The following is a 21,389-nucleotide window of genomic DNA, read 5'->3' on the forward strand; positions in this document are numbered from 1 at the left end:
CTTACTATCACCTCAGGTTGATTTGCTAGGTGTAATGTGAAGGGTCATTAAGGGTCATTAAGGTGCAATAATTATCACCTTGCCATGCGTGGAGGCGGCCCCCAGGCACTCATTATGTGTTGATGTACGTGTTGCAGGGTTTGGTAGAGGGTGTGTTAGGGCGAAGGGTGTTGTGCTGTAGTGGAGGGTGTTGGGTTGTGGTGGAGAGTGCTGGGTTGTGGTGAGTGTAGAGTTCATCGTAATCAATGCTGTTAATGCTCCCCACAACACACAGGGAAGGAATATGGGGAGAGGAGAGGAGAGCTAGGGAGAAGAAACGGAAAGGTAAGGAAGAATGGAAGTAATCCTGGCGGTGGAACCATAAACATGTGATTCTCTTAATTAATCTTAATTAATCAATCCACCACAAACATCCACCTAACACATCCACCACAAACATCCACCTAACACATCCACCACAAACATCCACCTAACACATCCACCACAAACATCCACCTAACACATCTACCACAAACATCCACCTAACACATCTACCACAAACATCCACCTAACACATCCACCACAAACATCCACCTAACACATCTACCACAAACATCCACCTAACACATCCACCACAAACATCCACCACAAACATCCACCTAACACATCTACCACAAACATCCACCTAACACATCCACCACAAACATCCACCTAACACATCCACCACAAACATCCACCTAACACATCCACCACAAACATCCACCTAACACATCTACCACAAACATCCACCTAACACATCCACCACAAACATCCACCTAACACATCTACCACAAACATCCACCACAAACATCCACCTAACACATCTACCACAAACATCCACCACAAACATCCACCTAACACATCCACCACAAACATCCACCTAACATTCACCACAAACATCCACCTAACACATCCACCACAAACATCCACCTAACACATCCACCACAAACATCCACCTAACACATCCACCTAACACATCCACCACAAACATCCACCTAACACATCTACCACAAACATCCACCTAACACATCCACCACAAACATCCACCTAACACATCTACCACAAACATCCACCACAAACATCCACCTAACACATCTACCACAAACATCCACCACAAACATCCACCTAACACATCCACCACAAACATCCACCTAACACATCCACCTAACACATCTACCACAAACATCCATCCAACACATCTACCACAAACATCCACCTAACGCATCCACCACAGACATCCACCTAACACATCCACCACAAACATCCACCACAAACATCCACCTAAAACATCCACCACAAACATCCACCTAAAACATCCACCTAACACATCCACCTAACATATCCACCACAAACATCCACCTAACATAACCACCACAAACATCCACCTAACACATCCACCTAACATATCCACCACAAACATCCACCTAACATATCCACCACAAACATCCACCTAACATATCCACCACAAACATCCACCTAACATAACCACCACAAACATCCACCTAACATACCCACCACAAACATCCACCTAACATATCCACCACAAACATCCACCTAACATATCCACCACAAACATCCACCTAACATACCCACCACAAACATCCACCTAACATATCCACCACAAACATCCACCTAACATATCCACCACAAACATCCACCTAACATATCCACCACAAACATCCACCTAACATATCCACCACAAACATCCACCTAACATATCCACCACAAACATCCACCTAACATATCCACCACAAACATCCACCTAACATATCCACCACAAACATCCACCTAACATATCCACCACAAACATCCACCTAACATAACCACCACAAACATCCACCTAACATATCCACCACAAACATCCACCTAACATATCCACCACAAACATCCACCTAACATATCCACCACAAACATCCACCTAACATATCCACCACAAACATCCACCTAACATACCCACCACAAACATCCACCTAACATAACCACCACAAACATCCACCTAACATATCCACCACAAACATCCACCTAACATAACCACCACAAACATCCACTTAACATATCCACCACAAACATCCACCTAACATAACCACCACAAACATCCACCTAACATAACCACCACAAACATCCACCTAACATAACCACCACAAACATCCACCTAACATAACCACCACAAACATCCACCTAACATATCCACCACAAACATCCACCTAACATAACCACCACAAACATCCACCTAACATATCCACCACAAACATCCACCTAACATACCCACCACAAACATCCACCTAACATATCCACCACAAACATCCACCTAACATATCCACCACAAACATCCACCTAACATATCCACCACAAACATCCACCTAACATCCACCACAAACATCCACCTAACATCCACCACAAACATCCACCACAAACATCCACCTAACATATCCACCACAAACATCCACCTAACATATCCACCACAAACATCCACCTAACATATCCACCACAAACATCCACCTAACATATCCACCACAAACATCCACCTAACATATCCACCACAAACATCCACCTAACATACCCACCACAAACATCCACCTAACATACCCACCACAAACATCCACCTAACATACCCACCACAAACATCCACCTAACATACCCACCACAAACATCCACCTAACATACCCACCACGAACATCCACCTAACATACCCACCACAAACATCCACCTAACATACCCACCACAAACATCCACCTAACATACCCACCACAAGCATCCACCTAACATATCCACCACAAACATCCACCTAACATACCCACCACAAACATCCACCTAACATACCCACCACAAACATCCACCTAACATACCCACCACAAACATCCACCTAACATACCCACCACAAACATCCACCTAACATATCCACCACAAACATCCACCTAACATACCCACCACAAACATCCACCTAACATACCCACCACAAACATCCACCTAACATACCCACCACAAACATCCACCTAACATATCCACCACAAACATCCACCTAACATACCCACCACAAACATTCACCTAACATACCCACCACAAACATCCACCTAACATACCCACCACAAACATCCACCTAACATACCCACCACAAACATCCACCTAACATATCCACCACAAACATCCACCTAACATACCCACCACAAACATCCACCTAACATACCCACCACAAACATCCACCTAACATACCCACCACAAACATCCACCTAACATACCCACCACAAACATCCACCTAACATATCCACCACAAACATCCACCTAACATACCCACCACAAACATCCACCTAACATACCCACCACAAACATCCACCTAACATACCCACCACAAACATCCACCTAACATATCCACCACAAACATCCACCTAACATATCCACCACAAACATCCACCTAACATACCCACCACAAACATCCACCTAACATACCCACCACAAACATCCACCTAACATACCCACCACAAACATCCACCTAACATATCCACCACAAACATCCACCTAACATACCCACCACAAACATCCACCTAACATACCCACCACAAACACCCACCTAACATACCCACCACAAACATCCACCTAACATACCCACCACAAACATCCACCTAACATATCCACCACAAACATCCACCTAACATACCCACCACAAACATCCACCTAACATACCCACCAGAAACATCCACCTAACATACCCACCACAAACATCCACCTAACATATCCATGTCTCGTACACTCAATACTGAGAAGACAATATTTTTATTTTATTAATTTGTTTCAGCAGAAATTTCAATTTTTGTTTCTTGGTTGGGAGGTCCTTGCGCTCCTTCGCTCGGTCTTAGTACTTTCCTTCGTCTGGTCGTTCACCCATTCGTTAGTTCGGTCTCTCGCCCAATTGCTTATTCATTCATCAGTCTGCTTCTTCATTCACCCTGCCTATTGTTTGTTCGTCCTTCCTTCTGTCCACTTGTTCGCCCGGAAGTGCGTTCTTTTGTTCGTCCTTCTGATCTTCCGTTTGTCTGTTCGGTCTTCACTCGACACGTTCGTCTTGTGTTTCTTCATGCGTTCGAACAAGTGGCCTTTTTAAAGTAGGTACGCCATCGACCCGCCCGTCCACTCTCCAATATCTGTCTTTTTATAAATGATTTTCTTTTCAACACACGGGCCGTCTCCCACAGAGATACGGTGACTCGAAATAAAAGGGAACACACTAACCGTCATTCATTCAATAGCTGTCTTGCCAGAAGTGGACAATATCTGTCTTATTATAATTATATAATTTCTCTCTTCTACACACAGGCAGGGTGATCAAAAAAGTAGTTTTAACTTTGTGGATTAATCATGCATTTGTAACTGTTTCGTTTTAACTGCCGTTGTTAATTTATTCGTCAGGAAAATCAAATGATCAGGTGAACTCAAGAAATCGTAATAACATGACTGCAAACAAACCACGGAACAAATCAGTGGCCTGTGAGTGTTAGGACTCGCTCGCCATGGGTTCAAATCCCACCCGTTCCCTGGTACATTTAACCGACAGGTTCTTGCTATAGTTTAACTTGGATTCTGAAATTAGTGCTATATTTGTGTTGAAATTGGTATAAAATACCGACAAGTTGATGGTTAAGACATGCAATAGTTGCGTATGTTTACTGTTGAAACGTTTCGCCTACACAGTAGGCTTTGTATGTGACTGAAGAAGCCTACTGTGTAGGCGAAACGTTTCAACACTAAAGATACCCAACTGCTGCACATATGTCACCTCAGTGTTATACTATTCATAGAGGAGTATTAAACCCGTAGAGGTCATGCAGCTTCTGGTGAATGGGAAGCAATATGGTTTGATCCAAACAAGCATAAGGTAGGTTAGGTTAGGTAAGGTTCGTCAGGAAACAGGACAAGTGTTTCCTGACGCGGGTCTTAGTCACATGACCCGCAGCTTAGGGTATCAGCAGTCCAACACCCGCATCAACGCTTCACCGTTGAAGCTACGTCAGCTTGGGCAAGCTGTGCAGCTTGCAGCTGGTCATGGCTTCTTGGTCTCCTGTGGCATAACTCATCAGGTAGTAACATAACCTGCGCCTGCTGGGTCAGATAAATCATCTTTATCGTGGATATCAATTCGTCTTTAGCATGACCTCGGTAGCACCGCCACCAGTCAGGCGAGAACTCTGAAAGCATTTAGTGATTTTGATAGAATTTTTGTTGCGACTCAAGAATTTATGTTGGAGCCGAGGAATTTTTGTTGGGGTTGAGAAATTTATCCTTGAAGACAAGGAACAATTCTTGGAAGCCTTTTCTCCATGACCTTCAATATCTACCTATGCCTTTTTCAAAGACAGTACTGTAGCATTCACCCCAGTTTGTGATTTCACCCCATCCTCTCTCTCTCTCAAAAAAGATACAACTGTTGCTAAGACAGATGGATGACTGTTTAAATGTGATTATATATGACAGCTCTTTCTGTTCTCGATGGCTCCCCATTTTTTTTTTTCGCTCGTCAGAAATTTTTATCGCCTTTATATTACATTTATTTATTGTGGTGCGTTTACAATTGATAATTTTTTTCGATAGACGACAATCAAATTAAGAATGACCTAACCTAAAGTAAATCCAGAAATTTGTTGCAAACCGTTTTCCAGAAATCCATATAGAACTTGCCAGGAGTACTTGAGGTTGACCAGTGGAGATACTTGATTTTGATTGTCTTGCCAAATTGTTACAAGAGATAAGGGAAAAGTTATTTTGATAACACAAGGACACAACTTCAAGCATCAGGATCACTAAAGTGACCTCGTGGGCAATGACCCTTAAACAAGTGCTCTCCGTCCCACCTTAACCCACCTCACCCCTTCTCTCGACCCTCTCACCCTGTCCAGCAACTCACACCTGCTCTGGCCTTGCTGGGGAATGTTTACCACGCCCTACACACACACACACACACACACACACACACACACACACACACACACACACACACACACACACACACAGTTAGGCGGGGCCAGGAGCTGAGTCTCGACCCCTGCAACCACAATTAGGTGAGTACAGTGAATCGACCCCTGCAACCACAATTAGGTGAGTACAGTGAATCGACCCCTGCAACCACAATTAGGTGAGTACAGTGAATCGACCCCTGCAACCACAATTAGGCCAGTACACAGGAATGTAAGAACTTGAATTCAATCCCATTTAGTGCAAAATATTAAGAGGAAGTTTGAAGATTAGACACTAAACACAACTTAAGAGTTGGAATGCTGTAGACAACATACGGAAAGCTTTGGGAGTAACCACTGCACCAAGCACCTATCAACTCTATAATTTCGAAGGCGTATGTAAATTACATGGTCTAAGAACTGCTTATCTTAAGTAAATTTATTTATGTACAGGTACACATAAATGCAGTTACAAAAATTTAGATGATTACAATCATCATACGTAGTAACATGTGTGTAAATTATCTAAGATAATCCAAAAAGGTCAGACGAAGTGACTTATTTCCATTGGGGTTCTTGTAATATCTTATTATTAAAGCCTAGCTTTGGTACAGTGGAAATCGGTCATTATTATAACCTTAAAAATTAAAACAGCTAAGTAACTCAACTGTGTGTAAATCATCTACAGTAAAAAAGGTGCAACAGGAATAAAGTGAACCGAGTTATTGATATGAACATTAAAAATTTATTTCGATCATGATGTACAACAAAAGTTTGGCTGGTGTTTACGTGGTCCTAAAACAGCTTCCCCCCCCCTACCCCCACCCGATCAAACTTAAAAAGATCCAAAGTTCGCAACTAGACTGGTACTGAAAGAGAGAGTAATGGATTACAAAATATTTACGGAGCTTAACAACAATAAAACAGAAAACTCTCAAAAGGTTTACTTTAGTCAGATCTCAAGAAACAGTGAATCCAAGATTGTGGAACCCGAAAAATCGGTCAGATGTGGGCAGGACAGCCTCGCTTTGTTGAAACACCTGAGGAATACTGATCACTATATTACTGGAGAATTCTAATGTTGCTGGTGTTGGATCACCATATTCACTGGTAGAATTATATCATTTCCTCCCAAAAGAATCATTATGAAAGAAGATAATCGAATCAGCTAACAAATAACAATTCAAACATTAACATTCGCCGAGTATACTGGACGCAGTGAGTATGCCCAGAGTAAATTAATACCCCAAGCTTACCTTAAGTAAACCTGACTTTCTCTTTCTAATAAGTGACAGGCGGAGTCCACCTGTGACTGAAAAATCACCGCCTTCTCCACATCTGTGCTTTCCTGATGAGGGCCTCAGATGCAAGCCGAAGTCAGTCTTTCTGGTTAATTTCCACAAACACACAGACAATTACTATTATTAGAGCAACAGTCTTTCAGTTAGTATTATGGTTACGGTTCTTAACATGGTGAGAAATTTCTTGAATTTCTTACGGCCTGGTCACAGACCGGGCCGCGGGGGCGTTGACCCCCGAAACTCTCTCCAGGTCCAGGTAAATATCTGAAAGACATTTTATGTTTAGGTACTTTTGTGGTTAGATCTGTACCATTTTTTCTAATGTATGACTGGTTATGTTCACTGCAAGGATCGTCATATACAACAGGTGCGTTAAGGATGGTTTGCATTTTTAAAGAACTAACACCAGCAGAAGTACTGACATCAGGAACCCCCCCTCCACCAAGACCAGCAGCACCATTAATACCAAGATCCTCCACCAACACCAGTAGCAACACTAACATCAGGATCCCCCACCAACAGGAGCAGCATTAGGATTCTCCAACAGCACCACTAACATCAGGATACCCCACCAACACCTGCAGCACCACTAACACCTTGATCATTCACCAACACGAACGGCACCACTAACATCAGGATCCCCCAATACACCAGCAGCACCGCTAACATCAAGATCCTCCACTGATACCAGCAGCACCACCACAACTACCATAAGCACTCACCTTTGCTACGCTCCATGGACACCCATCTCATTTAGAGAGTCCAGTTGAACATACCTGAAAATAAAAAAAAAAATAAAAAATAATATATATATATATATATATATATATATATATATATATATATATATATATATATATATATGTGTGTGTGTGTGTGTGTGTGTGTGTGTGTGTGTGTGTGTGTGTGTGTGTGTGTGTGTGTGTGTGTGTGTGTGTGTGTGTGTGTGTGTGTGTGTGTGTGTGTGTGTGTGTGTGTTTTTAATAACACTGTATTTAAGAGAAGCTCTCTAGTTCTTATGTTTCTTTTTTAACCAAAATTGGGTACCCGGGTACCTAGCTTTGGTTTAATAAGAAACAAGCAAATTGTCAAACCTCACAGATTTTAATGAAGTTTTGGTATTTAATTTAGATAGTGAGGTATTACCATATAAAAAAAAACAAGAGAAAAACTGTATTTTTTATAAGAAAGTGAAAAATATTCTTATAAGTTGAAAATCTTACAGAAGATCTATTTTGCTGTGATTCATGGAATATATTATCTTATTCCCCCAACTCCATATATTGATCTATACATTAATTCAACCTTAATTTAAAAAATACAAAGTCTAGCCCTTACACACAAGAGGCTATTGAGGAAACTTAAGGTACACGTAATAGGAGGAGAAATTTTTTCCTGGGTAGAGGCATGGCTGACAAATAGGCAGCAGAGAGTTTGTATAAATGGGGAGAAATCAGAATGGGGGCACGTCACAAGCGGTGTTCCTCAGGGGTCGGTGTTGGACCCATTGTTGTTCACAATTTACATAAACGACATAGATGAGGGAATAAATAGCGACATAACCAAATTTGCTGATGACACCAAAATAGGCCGTCCAATCATTCTAATGAGGACACTAGAGCACTCCAGGATTTGAACAGACTGATGCAATGGTCGGAGAAGTGACAGATGCAGTTTAATATTGACAAACGCAAAGTTCTAAATGTTGGACATTTAAATAACCATGCCACATATAAACTAAATAATGTAGATCTTAATACTACTGATTGCGAAAAGGATTTAGGAGTTCTGGTTAACAGTAATCTAAAACCAAGACAACAGTGCATTAGTGTTCGCAATAAAGCTAACAGAATTCTTGGCTTCATATCTAGAAGTATAAATAATAGAAGTCCTCAGGTTGTTCTTCAACTCTATATATCCTTGGTTAGGCCTCATTTATGATTATGCTGCTCAGTTCTGGTCACCGTATTACAGAATGGATATAAATGCTCTGGAAAACGTACAAAGGAGGATGACAAAGATGATCCCATGTATCAGAAATCTTCCCAATGAGGACAGACTGAGGGCCCTGAATCTGCACTCTCTCGAAAGGCGTAGAATTAGGGGGGATATGATCGAGGTGTATAAATGGAAAACAGGAATAAATAAAGGGGCTGTAAATAGCGTGCTGAAAATTTCCAGCCAAGTCAGGACTCGCAGCAATGGTTTCAAGTTGGAAAAATTCAGATTTAGGAAGGATATAGGAAAGCACTGGTTTGGTAATATTGTGGATGAGTGGAACAAACTCCCGAGTACAGTTATTGAGGCTAAAACGTTGTGTAGTTTTAAAAATAGGTTAGATAAATACACGAGTGGGTGTGGGTGGGTGAGTTGGACCTGGCTAGCTTGTGCTGCTGGGTCTGGTGCCGTGCTCCTTCCTCGAGTGGAGGTGACCAGACTGGGTGGATCATTGGGCTAATCCGGAGGAGGGGGGGGAGTCATTGGGCCTATCCAGGGGGGGGGAGGACATGGACCTGCTCCGCATGGGTCAGTAGGCCTGTTGCAGTGTTCCTTCTTTATGTTTTATGTTCTGAAGTTTTTGGTGTTACTAACCTCTCAAAATCGTGGGCCCACAAGTAACAGCTACAGATAAATAATTACAACGTATTACACAGGTGTTATCAGAACCGGAGTGAAATATTTTGTAGGCTCATAATAACACAGACTACTTTGATGCTATGACTACGATAGTTTATGCTCCTTCGTCAGCCCTGGGCACTTCGGCTATTGTGCCTAATGGATTATCGAGGCCTGTCTTCATCCATAACTGACCACCGAATATCTATGACCAGCCATCACAGTAGGACTAATGTTCCATGTATGGCTTTGAGGAGTGCAAGATGGCATTCCCCTGGCACCTCGACATACCTGCGAGTCCTGCACTCTGGCAAGGTTATCTGGTCGAGGTTGTATTCAGTGACATCTGGTTTGGTTCTTGCCAGATCCACCCACAACCAACACCACCTTCAGACGCCCTCTTCTTCCTACAATGTGAGATTTCCACTTTAGCAGGACTGCTGGTCTTCTCTTTCTGCCTCACCAACAAGTAAGACAGCAGAAAAAAACTTACACACTTTTACTTACATTTGCATAAATAAATAAATATATATATATATATATATATATATATATATATATATATATATATATATATATATATATATATATATTAATTATTTGATCTCAATTTGAGTCGTAATTAACTACTGTCAATGAATACACAGAAAGGTGAACGTGGAGCTCGAACCGAGGTCCCGAGATTAACAGGTCCAGCGCTCTATCGCTAAGCTACAAGCGTTGTATTAGGAAAGTTTCACAGAAGGTATAGCTGTGTCCTGTCTGTGTTACTGGCTACCGTCTGTAACTCTACTGTTCTTTCCCACAACCACAGCAGTTTTCACAGTAAATTTATCCTCACCTCCGTCAAAGCTAGTCTATGGCACAGGACACAGCTGCGCCTTCTGTGAAACTTTTCTCTCAAGAAGCCCCGTAGCTCAGCGGTAAAGCGCACTACCAATTATTTTCGGGACCACGGTTCGAGCCTCTCGTCTGACCTTCTGTTTATTCAGTGAGAGACGTTCATTACGACTTAAAGTGAGTTCACAGACCGTGGCTCTGAGGGAGGCGAGAACGTCTCTTCTGGTCAGAAATACATCAGTGTTTGACTTTATTTGGTTATCCTAGGTTAAATCAACTTAATTTTCTCTTATGTTTTTATAACATGTGTGTGCCCTTAAACATTTGTATGTTTAAGGGCACACAAATGTTATAAACATTACACTAGGATTACATAAATCCTACTTACTGACCTTAAAATTAGTCAGTGTTAGAGAAAAGTTTAGGCTGATTTTAGTAGGTAACAATTAGCTTTTTTTTTCTTGGGGGGGGGGAAGAAATTGGAAATTTGAAATACTGGTTTTCTTGCTATAATTTCAGCCTTCCATACTGATGACTTGATAATGCAACTTTCGAACAGCTTGTGTTTTTAAAGATATTGATCTCTTAAAAGTTTTGAACTAGATTTGAACCGTATCTGGCATAATTTATGGTTTTTATGGAAGAAATTTGGATATTAGTTTCCATATGATGACTTGTGAATGCCTCTTCTGATTCCTTCAAATCTTCAAGGCTAATATTGAACTGATATTATCAACTTATGCCGCACTCTGCACTATTCCAGCCCTTGTGGCTTAGCGCTTCTTTTTGATTATAATAATAATAATCTGCACTATTCCAATCGCGTGCCTTGAGTCACACGGGACTTGGATTATGGTATACGGGAATACCTTCCCCAGATTGCGCAGCGACTGAAATACGTATAGTTTAATTAGGAATGACGCCTGTGTATACCACTAGGCTTAAGTTATCTCCTCTTTCAGTGAAATTCTCTTTCTAACCCTTCCTCCTTCCCTCCCTCTTCTTCCATTCTCTGTTCCTCCCTCTCTTCTTCCCAGCTCTGCTGGCTGGCCACAAGAACCACATAATTTCGCACAACGTCCTGGCATGTGCTATTATCCCTCCAGAGGTGAAGAGCAGGTCGAGGTATCTGCAGGTATGAGAGTGAACCACACACACAAACAATGGTAGAGCATAGAAGCTGAGGTACCTAGAGGTACGAGGGAGAGAGAGCGAGCCACACATAGAGGTACCTGGAGGTATGAGGGAGAGAGAGCTACACAGACAGAGGCTGACTGTACAGGTTGAAGTATTTGGAGGTACAAGTGTCTCACTCACACACACACACACACACACACACACACACACACACACACACACACACACACACACACACACCGAGCACGTCTCCGGAAGCACACATCAACCAGATAACTGTTGCAACATATGGGCGCCTGGCAAACCTGAGAATAGCATTCCGATACCTCAGTAAGGAATCGTTCAAGACTCTATACACCCTGTACGTCCGGCCCATACTGGAGTATGCAGCACCAGTTTGGAACCCACACCTGGTCAAGCACGTCAAGAAGTAAGAGAAAGTGAAAAGGTTTGCAACAAGGCTAGTTCCAGAGCGAAGGGGAATGTCCTATGAAGAAAGGTTAAGGGAAATCGACCTGACGACACTGGAGGACAGGAGGGTTAGGGGAGACATGATAACGACATACAAAATACTGCGAGGAATAGATAAGGTGGCCAGAGACAGGATGTTCCAGAGATGGGACACAAAGAAGGGGCCACAATTGGAAGCTGGACTCAGATGCGTCGAAGGGATGTTAGTGAGTATTTCTTCAGTTATAGAGTTGTCAGGAACTGGAATAGTCTGGTAAGTGATGTAGTGGAGGCAGGAACCATACACAGTTTTAAGACGAGGTATGATAAAGCTCATGGAGCAAGGAGAGGACCTAGTAGTGACCAGTGAAGAGGCAGGGCCAGGAGCTGAGTATCGACCCCTGCAACCACAATTAGGCGAGTACAATTAGGCGAATACACGTACAGGAAAGTCAATCATAACATAAGACTATAATTTATGAAGAACGGAACACTCAAAGAGCGTCAATCACAGGGGCTGGGGTGAGAAAGTTAGTGTGCAACAGGCAGAGGAACATCATCACAGGTACAGTAAAGACCAGTTACAGTGATACAGGTACAGAAGAGACCATCACTGGTACAGTGATACAGGTACAGAAGAGACCATCACTGGTACAGTGATACAGGTACAGAAGAGACCATCACTGGTACAGTGATACAGGTACAGAAGAGACCATCACTGGTACAGTGATACAGGTACAGAAGAGACCATCACTGGTACAGTGATACAGGTACAGAAGAGACCATCACTGGTACAGTGATACAGGTACAGAAGAGACCATCACTGGTACAGTGATACAGTGGGAGCTAGTAATGATACCTAACCAAAAAATAAACAAATACTGATGTTTCCCCTAAAAAGTAATTTAAATTATTTTTTTAGTTTAGTTACTAAACCATTTCAATTATAAGGTGTTTGTGTTAGTCCTAAGATCACTCCATCGATGGCAGCATACATAGTCTTTACATACACATGTGTGTGTGTGTGTGTGTGTGTGTGTGTGTGTGTGTGTGTGTGTGTGTGTGTGTGTGTGTGTGTGTGTGTGTGTGTGTGTGTGTGTGTGTGTGTGTGTGTGTGTGTGTGTGTGTGTGAGCGCGCGCGCGCTCAGGTAATAAGCAGGGTGGTCTTGGGGTGTCAGTCAGCAGCTTTACTTTCTACTGCAGAGGATAATCATTTGATTTATTGAGTAACATTACAGGAATTAGTGGGCAGTTGTAATACAGCTTAAACACGCACATACTTATATAAATGTGAACACACACACACACACACACACACTCGACCCCTGCAACCACAATTAAATTTGTACAATTAGTTGAGTACACACACACACACACACACACACACACACTCATAGCTCGGTTGACAGTACACTCGGCTCTCACGCTGAGTGTCCGTGGTTCGATCCCCGGTAGGGGTGAAAATATTGGGCGTGTTTCCTTGAGGCACCTGCTGTCCCTGTTCACCTAGCAGCAAGTAGGTACCTGTGTGTTAGTTGACTGGTGTTGGTCACACTTTAGGGGACAAGAGTACCCTAAGTTACGGGAAATGATGCATAGCAAGGGGCTTTCTAAATAGTCTGTCAATGACGTCAGCTATGTCTGTATAAATTATATCGTGTACTTATAGAAATAAATATTATTATTATTATTATTATTATTATTATTATTATTCTCGCCTTCTATGGAGTATAAGTCTAGGGATTTTGAGCTCTTCCAGTAAAGTACTTGACCGAGTTTACAAGAGCTGTGGAGGTTCTCTCATTTTCCAGCTCTACAGCAAGGCTGCCTTGAGGGAGGACATTAGTACACCACAATATCCCAGCCTAGAATGAACGAGTGACTTGAAGAGTGCCATCATTGGCTTGGCACATCTTGTTTGCAAAATTCTAGTTATCTACCTAGATAAAGATATTGTTGTGCACCTTGAACGTGACATCTGACAGTATCACTCCCAGGTCCCTCATATTATACCTGCACTCTACTGAGCGATTTGAGTGATTTCAATCTCAACAAATGCAAGACTTTGGAAACAAACTAGCGGGGTAAAAAGACCGGAAACAGAGGCTGTACACTTTACTCGTGGAGAAGTTAGTTTAATATCTTCATTATGCACCCCATACCCATCCTGATCATGGAGAAGGACCTCGGGGTATGCATAGCACCGAGCATGTCGCCTGAGGCGCACATCAAGTGAGTAACCTCTTGTGTTTTTGCAAAGGTTTGACGCGGCTTACGAGGATCTTAGGGAGTAACCCATAAAAGCCAGAGCCAGGAGCTGTGACTTGACTCCTGCAATCACAAATAAAGAGCACAAGACACAAGAGGTCACAATTGGAAGTTGAAGACTCAGATGAATCAAAGGGATGTTAGGAAGTATTTCTTCAGTCATAGAGTAGTCAGGCCGTGGAATAGCCTAGAAAGTGACGTAGTGGAGGCGGAAATCATACATAGTTTTAAGGCGAGGTATGATAAAGCTCATGGGGCAGGGAGAGAGAGGACCTAGTAGCAATCAGCGAAGAGGCGGGGCCAGGAGCTATGACTCGACCCCTGCAACCACAAATAGGTGAGTACACACACACACACACACACACCAGGCTAAGTGTCTTTCGACAAGTGCCTTTAAAAACCGGTAACAAACAACGTACTGTGCGTGTACTTTATAACAAGGTAATAAATGCCAAGTCATCTTGAATTATTTTAGTGAATTAAAATCAGTCTATTGATCTAAAAGACAAATAATCCTATATAAAAGCAGACAGACAATCTCTCATGCTTAATTTTTTTTACAATGAACCATTACAATAATATAAATGGTTTAGAACCTACAAGTTGAAGAATCTTTGCTGAGGAAACGTTTTGCCAGTCAGTAGCTTCTTCAGTCAAATACGGAGAAGAACGGTGGAAGATGACGAGTTTGAGGTAATCCGTCCCTTAGCCTGAAGTCGGTGTGTTCAGTCTATCAATGTATCAGACATTAAAATGAACGTCTTGTATAAATTCAGTGATACAACGAATGAAGAGTGTATAAAATGTATACAGTGAGAGGTGTATGTCCCTCAGTGTATATACGCTGAAAGTTTAATGCTTTCTTGAAGAGTTCAAGTATTATTGACTGGTGGTGAACAAGTGACATGCAGCCATAATAACCCTGTGTAGCCAATAGACTTTTAAACCCCATAAAGCAATTAAAAGTACCTTTTCAATCCTGTATTATCCTTGCAATTAACACAGGGTAATCATTGTAATTAACCCGGTATTGTCCTTGCAATTAACCTTGGATTATCCTTGCAGTGTTTTTGTAGCGCTTTGTGTTTCTGAAATGTTAAAGTGCTTTTCCAATGCTTTTTGTAATTTTTTGCAGCGTTTTAGCAGTTTAAGAGTTGCAACTTCCTGCAGACTTCACTTGCTAATTGCAAAAAAAACTTACCTATCTAAGTTACCATTAACCTACTGGTGAGCAATACGCAACCTTTACTTCTGTTTTAAAACACAAACTTTGGGTGCTTTTTAGTGTTTGCTAATAGATCAGCTATGATAATATAAAGACACAAACAGCAGTAAAGACACAAACAATAAATAAACAAGCAACAATAAAGACAAACAAGCAGATTACCAAAAACTCCAGTGGCGGGTCCTCATGTGACTAAGACCCGCGTCAGGAAACACTTGTCCTGTTACCTGACAAACCTTACCTAACCTAACAAGCAGCAATAAAGACACAAGCAGCAACAGAGACAACCAAGTGGAAGGCTTACAGAAAGTTTCAATCCCTGCTTGTCTCTCACTCAACCACGAAAAAGAGGCCAGGTGAAGAACAAGCCATTAATACAACAGCCTTTCGCTCTGAAACCTCTACACAGAGCGAAACTTCGTCACAGCGTACGCTTTCTCTCTCCCAGTGTCTTTTCCTCATCAGTTTCCTTAGAGGATGCTTCGACAATGTTTATATCTCATTAAATCTCTACTGGCGGAGGACATCCGTGTAATCTAACAGTGACCTCAACACAAGTCAAAAACAATTTTTTCAGCACATCTCCATATAATAAAAATGTTATTTGAAAATTAGCCAGTGTTGTATACGAGTGCCTAACAAAAGCCTCTGTCATCACTCTAAGATCTCTCTCTATCAGATGTGAGTGCATCACATCATTTATAATGTGAAGTGTGTGCCTGAGAGAGAAGAGGGAGAGAGAGAAGAGAGAGAGAAGAGGGAGAGAGAAGAGGGAGAGAGAGAGAAGAGGGAGAGAGAGAGAAGTGGGAGAGAGAGAGAAGAGGGAGAGAGAGAGAAGAGGGAGAGAGAGAGAAGTGGGAGAGAGAGAGAAGAGAGAGAGAGAGAGAAGAGGGAGAGAGAGAGAAGTGGGAGAGAGAGAGAAGAGGGAGAGAGAGAGAAGTGGGAGAGAGAGAGAAGAGGGAGAGAGAGAGAAGTGGGAGAGAGAGAGAAGAGGGAGAGAGAAGTGGGAGAGAGAGAGAAGTGGGAGAGAGAGAGAAGAGGGAGAGAGAGAGAAGTGGGAGAGAGAGAGAAGTGGGAGAGAGAGAGAAGAGGGAGAGAGAGAGAAGTGGGAGAGAGAGTAGCTGTACTATAACCTACATACACTAATGCCAAGTACCAAGGTCAGGTGAGTGCCTTCACTTCTAGCAGGTGATTACAGCAGGTGTCAAAGGATGGCACCAGCCCCCGACCCAGCCCACCACACTTTCACTGGGGTCTCCTCAGTCTCGAAATAATAATACGTTACTTTACGAGGTTTAAAGCCTATCGACTACACGATTATTAAAGTAACCTTGCAGTCTGTATACACCGGGAAAAATACTCTTAAGTGTCAAAATACTGCACATATTTTCCTGGCCGCTTTATATTCCTTGTTAATCACGTTTTCCTTTAGGTTAGCTTAGGTAAGGTTTGTCAGGAAAAAGTACAAGTGTTTCCTTACGTGGGTTTTAGTCATATAATAAACCGCAGCTGGAGCTTTTGCTCCCCTGACCGAGGCCTTCCGCTGGTTTACCCGTTCACCCCTTTAAAAATCATGATTATAACCATTCTATTAAATTCGATTATTTTCCTTTATCATAACATTTATTAACCATGTTTACATTTTTCAATGCTTCTCGTTAATTAATGAATTTTTTTCATTAAGTGAGGTAATTAACTGGACACCTAACATCGTATACAGGAAGAGCTGTGACGTATCTAACATACAACCCGTCCTCAACAGCTCCTTGTGAGAATGTTGTGTGTGTTCTGCATCCCGTCCTCAGGCAAGATTAAGCTCTTAAGTAGGTACCTCAAGAGATGTATACGAATAAGTCAAAACATAACAAATCTGCTAGTTTCCAAGACATAACACAAGTATTCATAACATCGTAAGTGTAATTATATTACGAACACAGGTGTAGTCTAGCGGCCTGCACACCTGGCTGCAGTACGATAACCAAGGTAGAAACTGAGGACTGAACAAACGACAGCAGTAAATACCTATATATATTTCCTTCACCACAACAGCATGCATGTATATGTAAAGTATATACAGAGGATATGTACAGAAAGGCAATTTGAAAGTAAGAGACAAGGTAAGAACCGCCTTCATCCAGACTTGGAGGTAAGTCTGCCAATGTTGATTCATAAGTGTACCACATCGCTTCACAACTTCGGTAAGCTTCCTTGTCACTAGCTGGTTGAACCAAGGTGCTAGCATAGCAAGGAGACCCCACTCATCATACCCTTAGCACCTGGTTCTCTGGTCTGGAGGGCAGCCTATATGGGTGACATACGCCGGATAAAATGTAACGTACTCTTAGCATGCCACACATTCTCATTCCATTTTCTCTTTTTTCCAGTCATGTTTCCAAAATGTTCAGACATAGCAACTCGCATATGTTTACATTTTTACGTATATAAGTAGGTTACGAATCTGAGGACGGGGCTGGTGTTCTTCTGAGTGTCGTGATGGCCTCGGTATCAAGGCGAACGTCCTCTTACGGCAGGTTCCTTAAGGGAGGTTAAGGGCTCTTGATCAATAGAATTATAATCGTCTTCTCCCTGCCTTGGGTCGAACCTGATTGCCTCCCATTCCCCGTGCTGTTTAATACCCTACGGGCTTAGCTCTCCCCCTAAAAACAGCCAAGGTCAGTGTCCTCGTCTCTTATTTCACATGCTGAGAGGTTGTGCGTTTGCTGTTAGATTAATGATTGTGCGGTTTCTGCGCAATTGTCTTTTAATGTAGGTACATCCGTGTGCTTGTTAACGTACACATGTCCATGTATTTGTTACGCACACCCATCAATGTGATTGTTACGTACACACAGAAAAGTGTTTGCTACTCACACATCCGTTCGTTTATTGTGTACACACCGCCGTGTATTTATTACCGACACTTGTCCATGTGTTTGTTATAAACACGTACATGTGTTTATTACAGACACGTATGAGTGTATTTCTCACGTACACTCGTCCATGTGTACATTAAGACAGGCAGGGGAGGGGAGGGGAGGGGAGGGGAGGCAAGCAAATGAGACATGACCAGACGAGACAGACTGAGCAAATCATGAATCAGGAACAACGATAACATTAAGATAAACCAGAAAACAAACACAAGCAATATAAAGTCAGGAAAGCAATTAGCGAAGAAAGAAAAGGTAGAAAATGGAATAAAGAAGTAAAATCATAGTGAAGAGAATTTACGAAATGCAAGAGGAAATATAGAATAGAGAACAAAGTTCGTAGTGGTCATACTGCGCCTGGAAAAAGGGAGGCAATCGGATATGATCCGAGGAAAGGGGTTGTAGCGCCAATTCCTTGAACCAGGAGCCCCTTAGCATCAAAGCACCGCACTGGAGAGTTAAGTTTAAAAGAGTTTTTTACAACAACTACTGAAACAAAGTATTCTACTGCCACTGCTCACTTCCCCAGCCACATGCCATATTGTCTTGTGGCCTTCACTACTTTTCTCGACCCAGCTGTGACTTGACAATGGTCCAGGACGGCAAAAATATCGTCATAAGGTTTCTCTCCAAAATGCGGGTTAATAATGAATTACTCTATACACGAGCAGAGAAAAAAAAGCACAAAAATATGAAACCCAAGAAGGTGAATAATCAAATATTTTTTACTGTCAGTAGGATACAAAAAAAACTATAAACATATATGAAGAAAGGAAAAATTAAGCCAAATTTTACTAAATTTTTTAAAGCAGTAGACCTTAACACTTTTTGCATTATTTATATTTAAGCTAAAAATTGAAGTCTGTCTGAAAATGCGGCAAACTGCTCTAAAACTTTAGTGGTCAACCACTGAGAACGACAGATGGTCTTTTGTCAATTTTATGAAGCTATTCCTGATTTGGGTGTGTCTACGATAACTTGAGAAAGCTGCTTCTGATCGGTTTGAAATTTTCAACGCTGGTGCATCCTACGCAGTAGGTTCTGACATTGGGGTGTGCAGGTGGACTGCCAAATGTAAAGTGTCTTTAAGTACAATTAGGGGAAAATGTCAGCATCTGAGTTACAAGAAACTAGCCACATACCAACATATGTTGAAAAAACAGTTATTGCCAGAATAAAGAAATATTCTCAGGGAAAAGGCATGAGCCTGATCAGCCTGACTGTTATGGATATATAAGTGTTCACCTGAAAACCCTGGCCTCTGGTGATGACCTAGCAGTAGAAAGAATTTCTGGGGAAGAGAGGGAGAGGAAAGGCAGAGAACGAAAGAGAAAAAGAGGCAGAGGCAGAGGCAGAGAGAGAGAGAGAGAGAGAGAGAGAGAGAGAGAGAGAGAGAGAGAGAGAGAGAGAGACGTTCCTCTTACTAGCGGTGACAGCTGGCAGAAGCCAAGCAATTCCCACGCCCAGTAGCAACGCAGCAAATTGCTACTAATCTCCTTGTTTGTGGTCTTTGTGGCACAATTCATCGGTATCGCCAAGGCTTCCTTGTGCACACGTCTCAGCGGGAGAATAACCAGTCAAGTCAAGCTTCAGGCTGTACCAAACTAGCAACGTTTATTCTCCCAAGATGTTTACCACCTCTCAAGTAGAGAGATAGACGTCTTGGGAGAATGAACGATAATCTCTAATTACAGTTTATCACGCGATACTGTAGTCACGAGGCTGGAGTACTACTACTGCCTTCCTTTCTGTCTCTCTGTGGGGGATGAAGGAGTTGTTCCCACGAGCGTTTCTAAATTCAATATGTAAATATGTAGACCAGGGGTCCCCAACCTGCGGCTCGAGGGCCACATGTGGCCCTTCTAGCAAATGGATGCCGCCCTCACATGAAATTATGAATTCACTTCTATGTAGGTTCCACACTTCACAGTGCCAACAATTACAAAATATTATTGCTATTTTTCATAAAAGTTACAAAATGTGACCCTCCTTTAAACTTGACTTTTCGAACAGGCCCTTTTATACTTAAAGGTTGGGGACTAATATAGATGGAAAAATTCCTACTGTACGGGTATTATTCCCTGCCTGCATTTGTGGTTGATCACTGTTACCACAGAGAGACTATCGTCCCTTAACAAGGTGCGAGTAACGTTACTTTGGTACAAACGTACTCAGTACCAACAACTTTTGTAAGACATTCTGGTCTTACCAAGGAAGTTTTACAGAAAAAAAAACACTTCCAGTACGGCTGGTATTTGAAACAGTTGCATATTTTTTTCACGATGCAGCAAACAATGAGCACTCACGTATTAAAGTACTTTTACTGCTTAGTTGGGCAGGGTAAGCAGGTGTGTAAAGAAAACTGACCCGTATGTTTCGCCGTCTCGGGGATTTTGTAAAAAAAAAAAAAAAAAAAAGGGCAGCAAATGTTATGACTGCTATGCGTTTCCGACACAGCCTCAAAGGCTTTTAATAATTTTTTGCTTGAAATGTAGCAAGACAAACTCAGACACCGGATGTTTTAAAGTGATGTTCTTGTGACTGAAATGGTAGAGCAAAACATGCAATTTTCTCCAGGTAACAAACATATTTATGAGCTCAGCGTACACTGAATAAGAACTTAAGAACATAATAAATGATATGACAAGTACACACACTTAAAGAC

At 42.0% G+C, this 21,389-nt stretch overlaps 1 long non-coding RNA gene across 2 annotated transcripts in view; it reads right to left on the reverse strand.

Annotated features, from left to right (window-relative positions):
- The window catches only part of LOC128692332 (uncharacterized), a 297,304-nt gene that overhangs the window by 108,337 nt on the left and 167,578 nt on the right, over positions 1–21,389 (reverse strand). Inside the window, exon 4 of one of the 2 annotated variants that reach the window (XR_008407577.2) lies at positions 10,186–10,284. The exons of the other annotated variant lie outside the window; for it this stretch is intronic. This is a non-coding gene — a long non-coding RNA (uncharacterized lncRNA). Of the gene's footprint in view, positions 1–10,185; positions 10,285–21,389 lie in introns of those variants that run through there. 2 annotated transcript variants of the gene reach the window in all.

This window comes from Cherax quadricarinatus, chromosome 53 (assembly GCF_038502225.1).
Source record: "Cherax quadricarinatus isolate ZL_2023a chromosome 53, ASM3850222v1, whole genome shotgun sequence".
NCBI classification, from domain to species: domain Eukaryota; kingdom Metazoa; phylum Arthropoda; class Malacostraca; order Decapoda; family Parastacidae; genus Cherax; species Cherax quadricarinatus.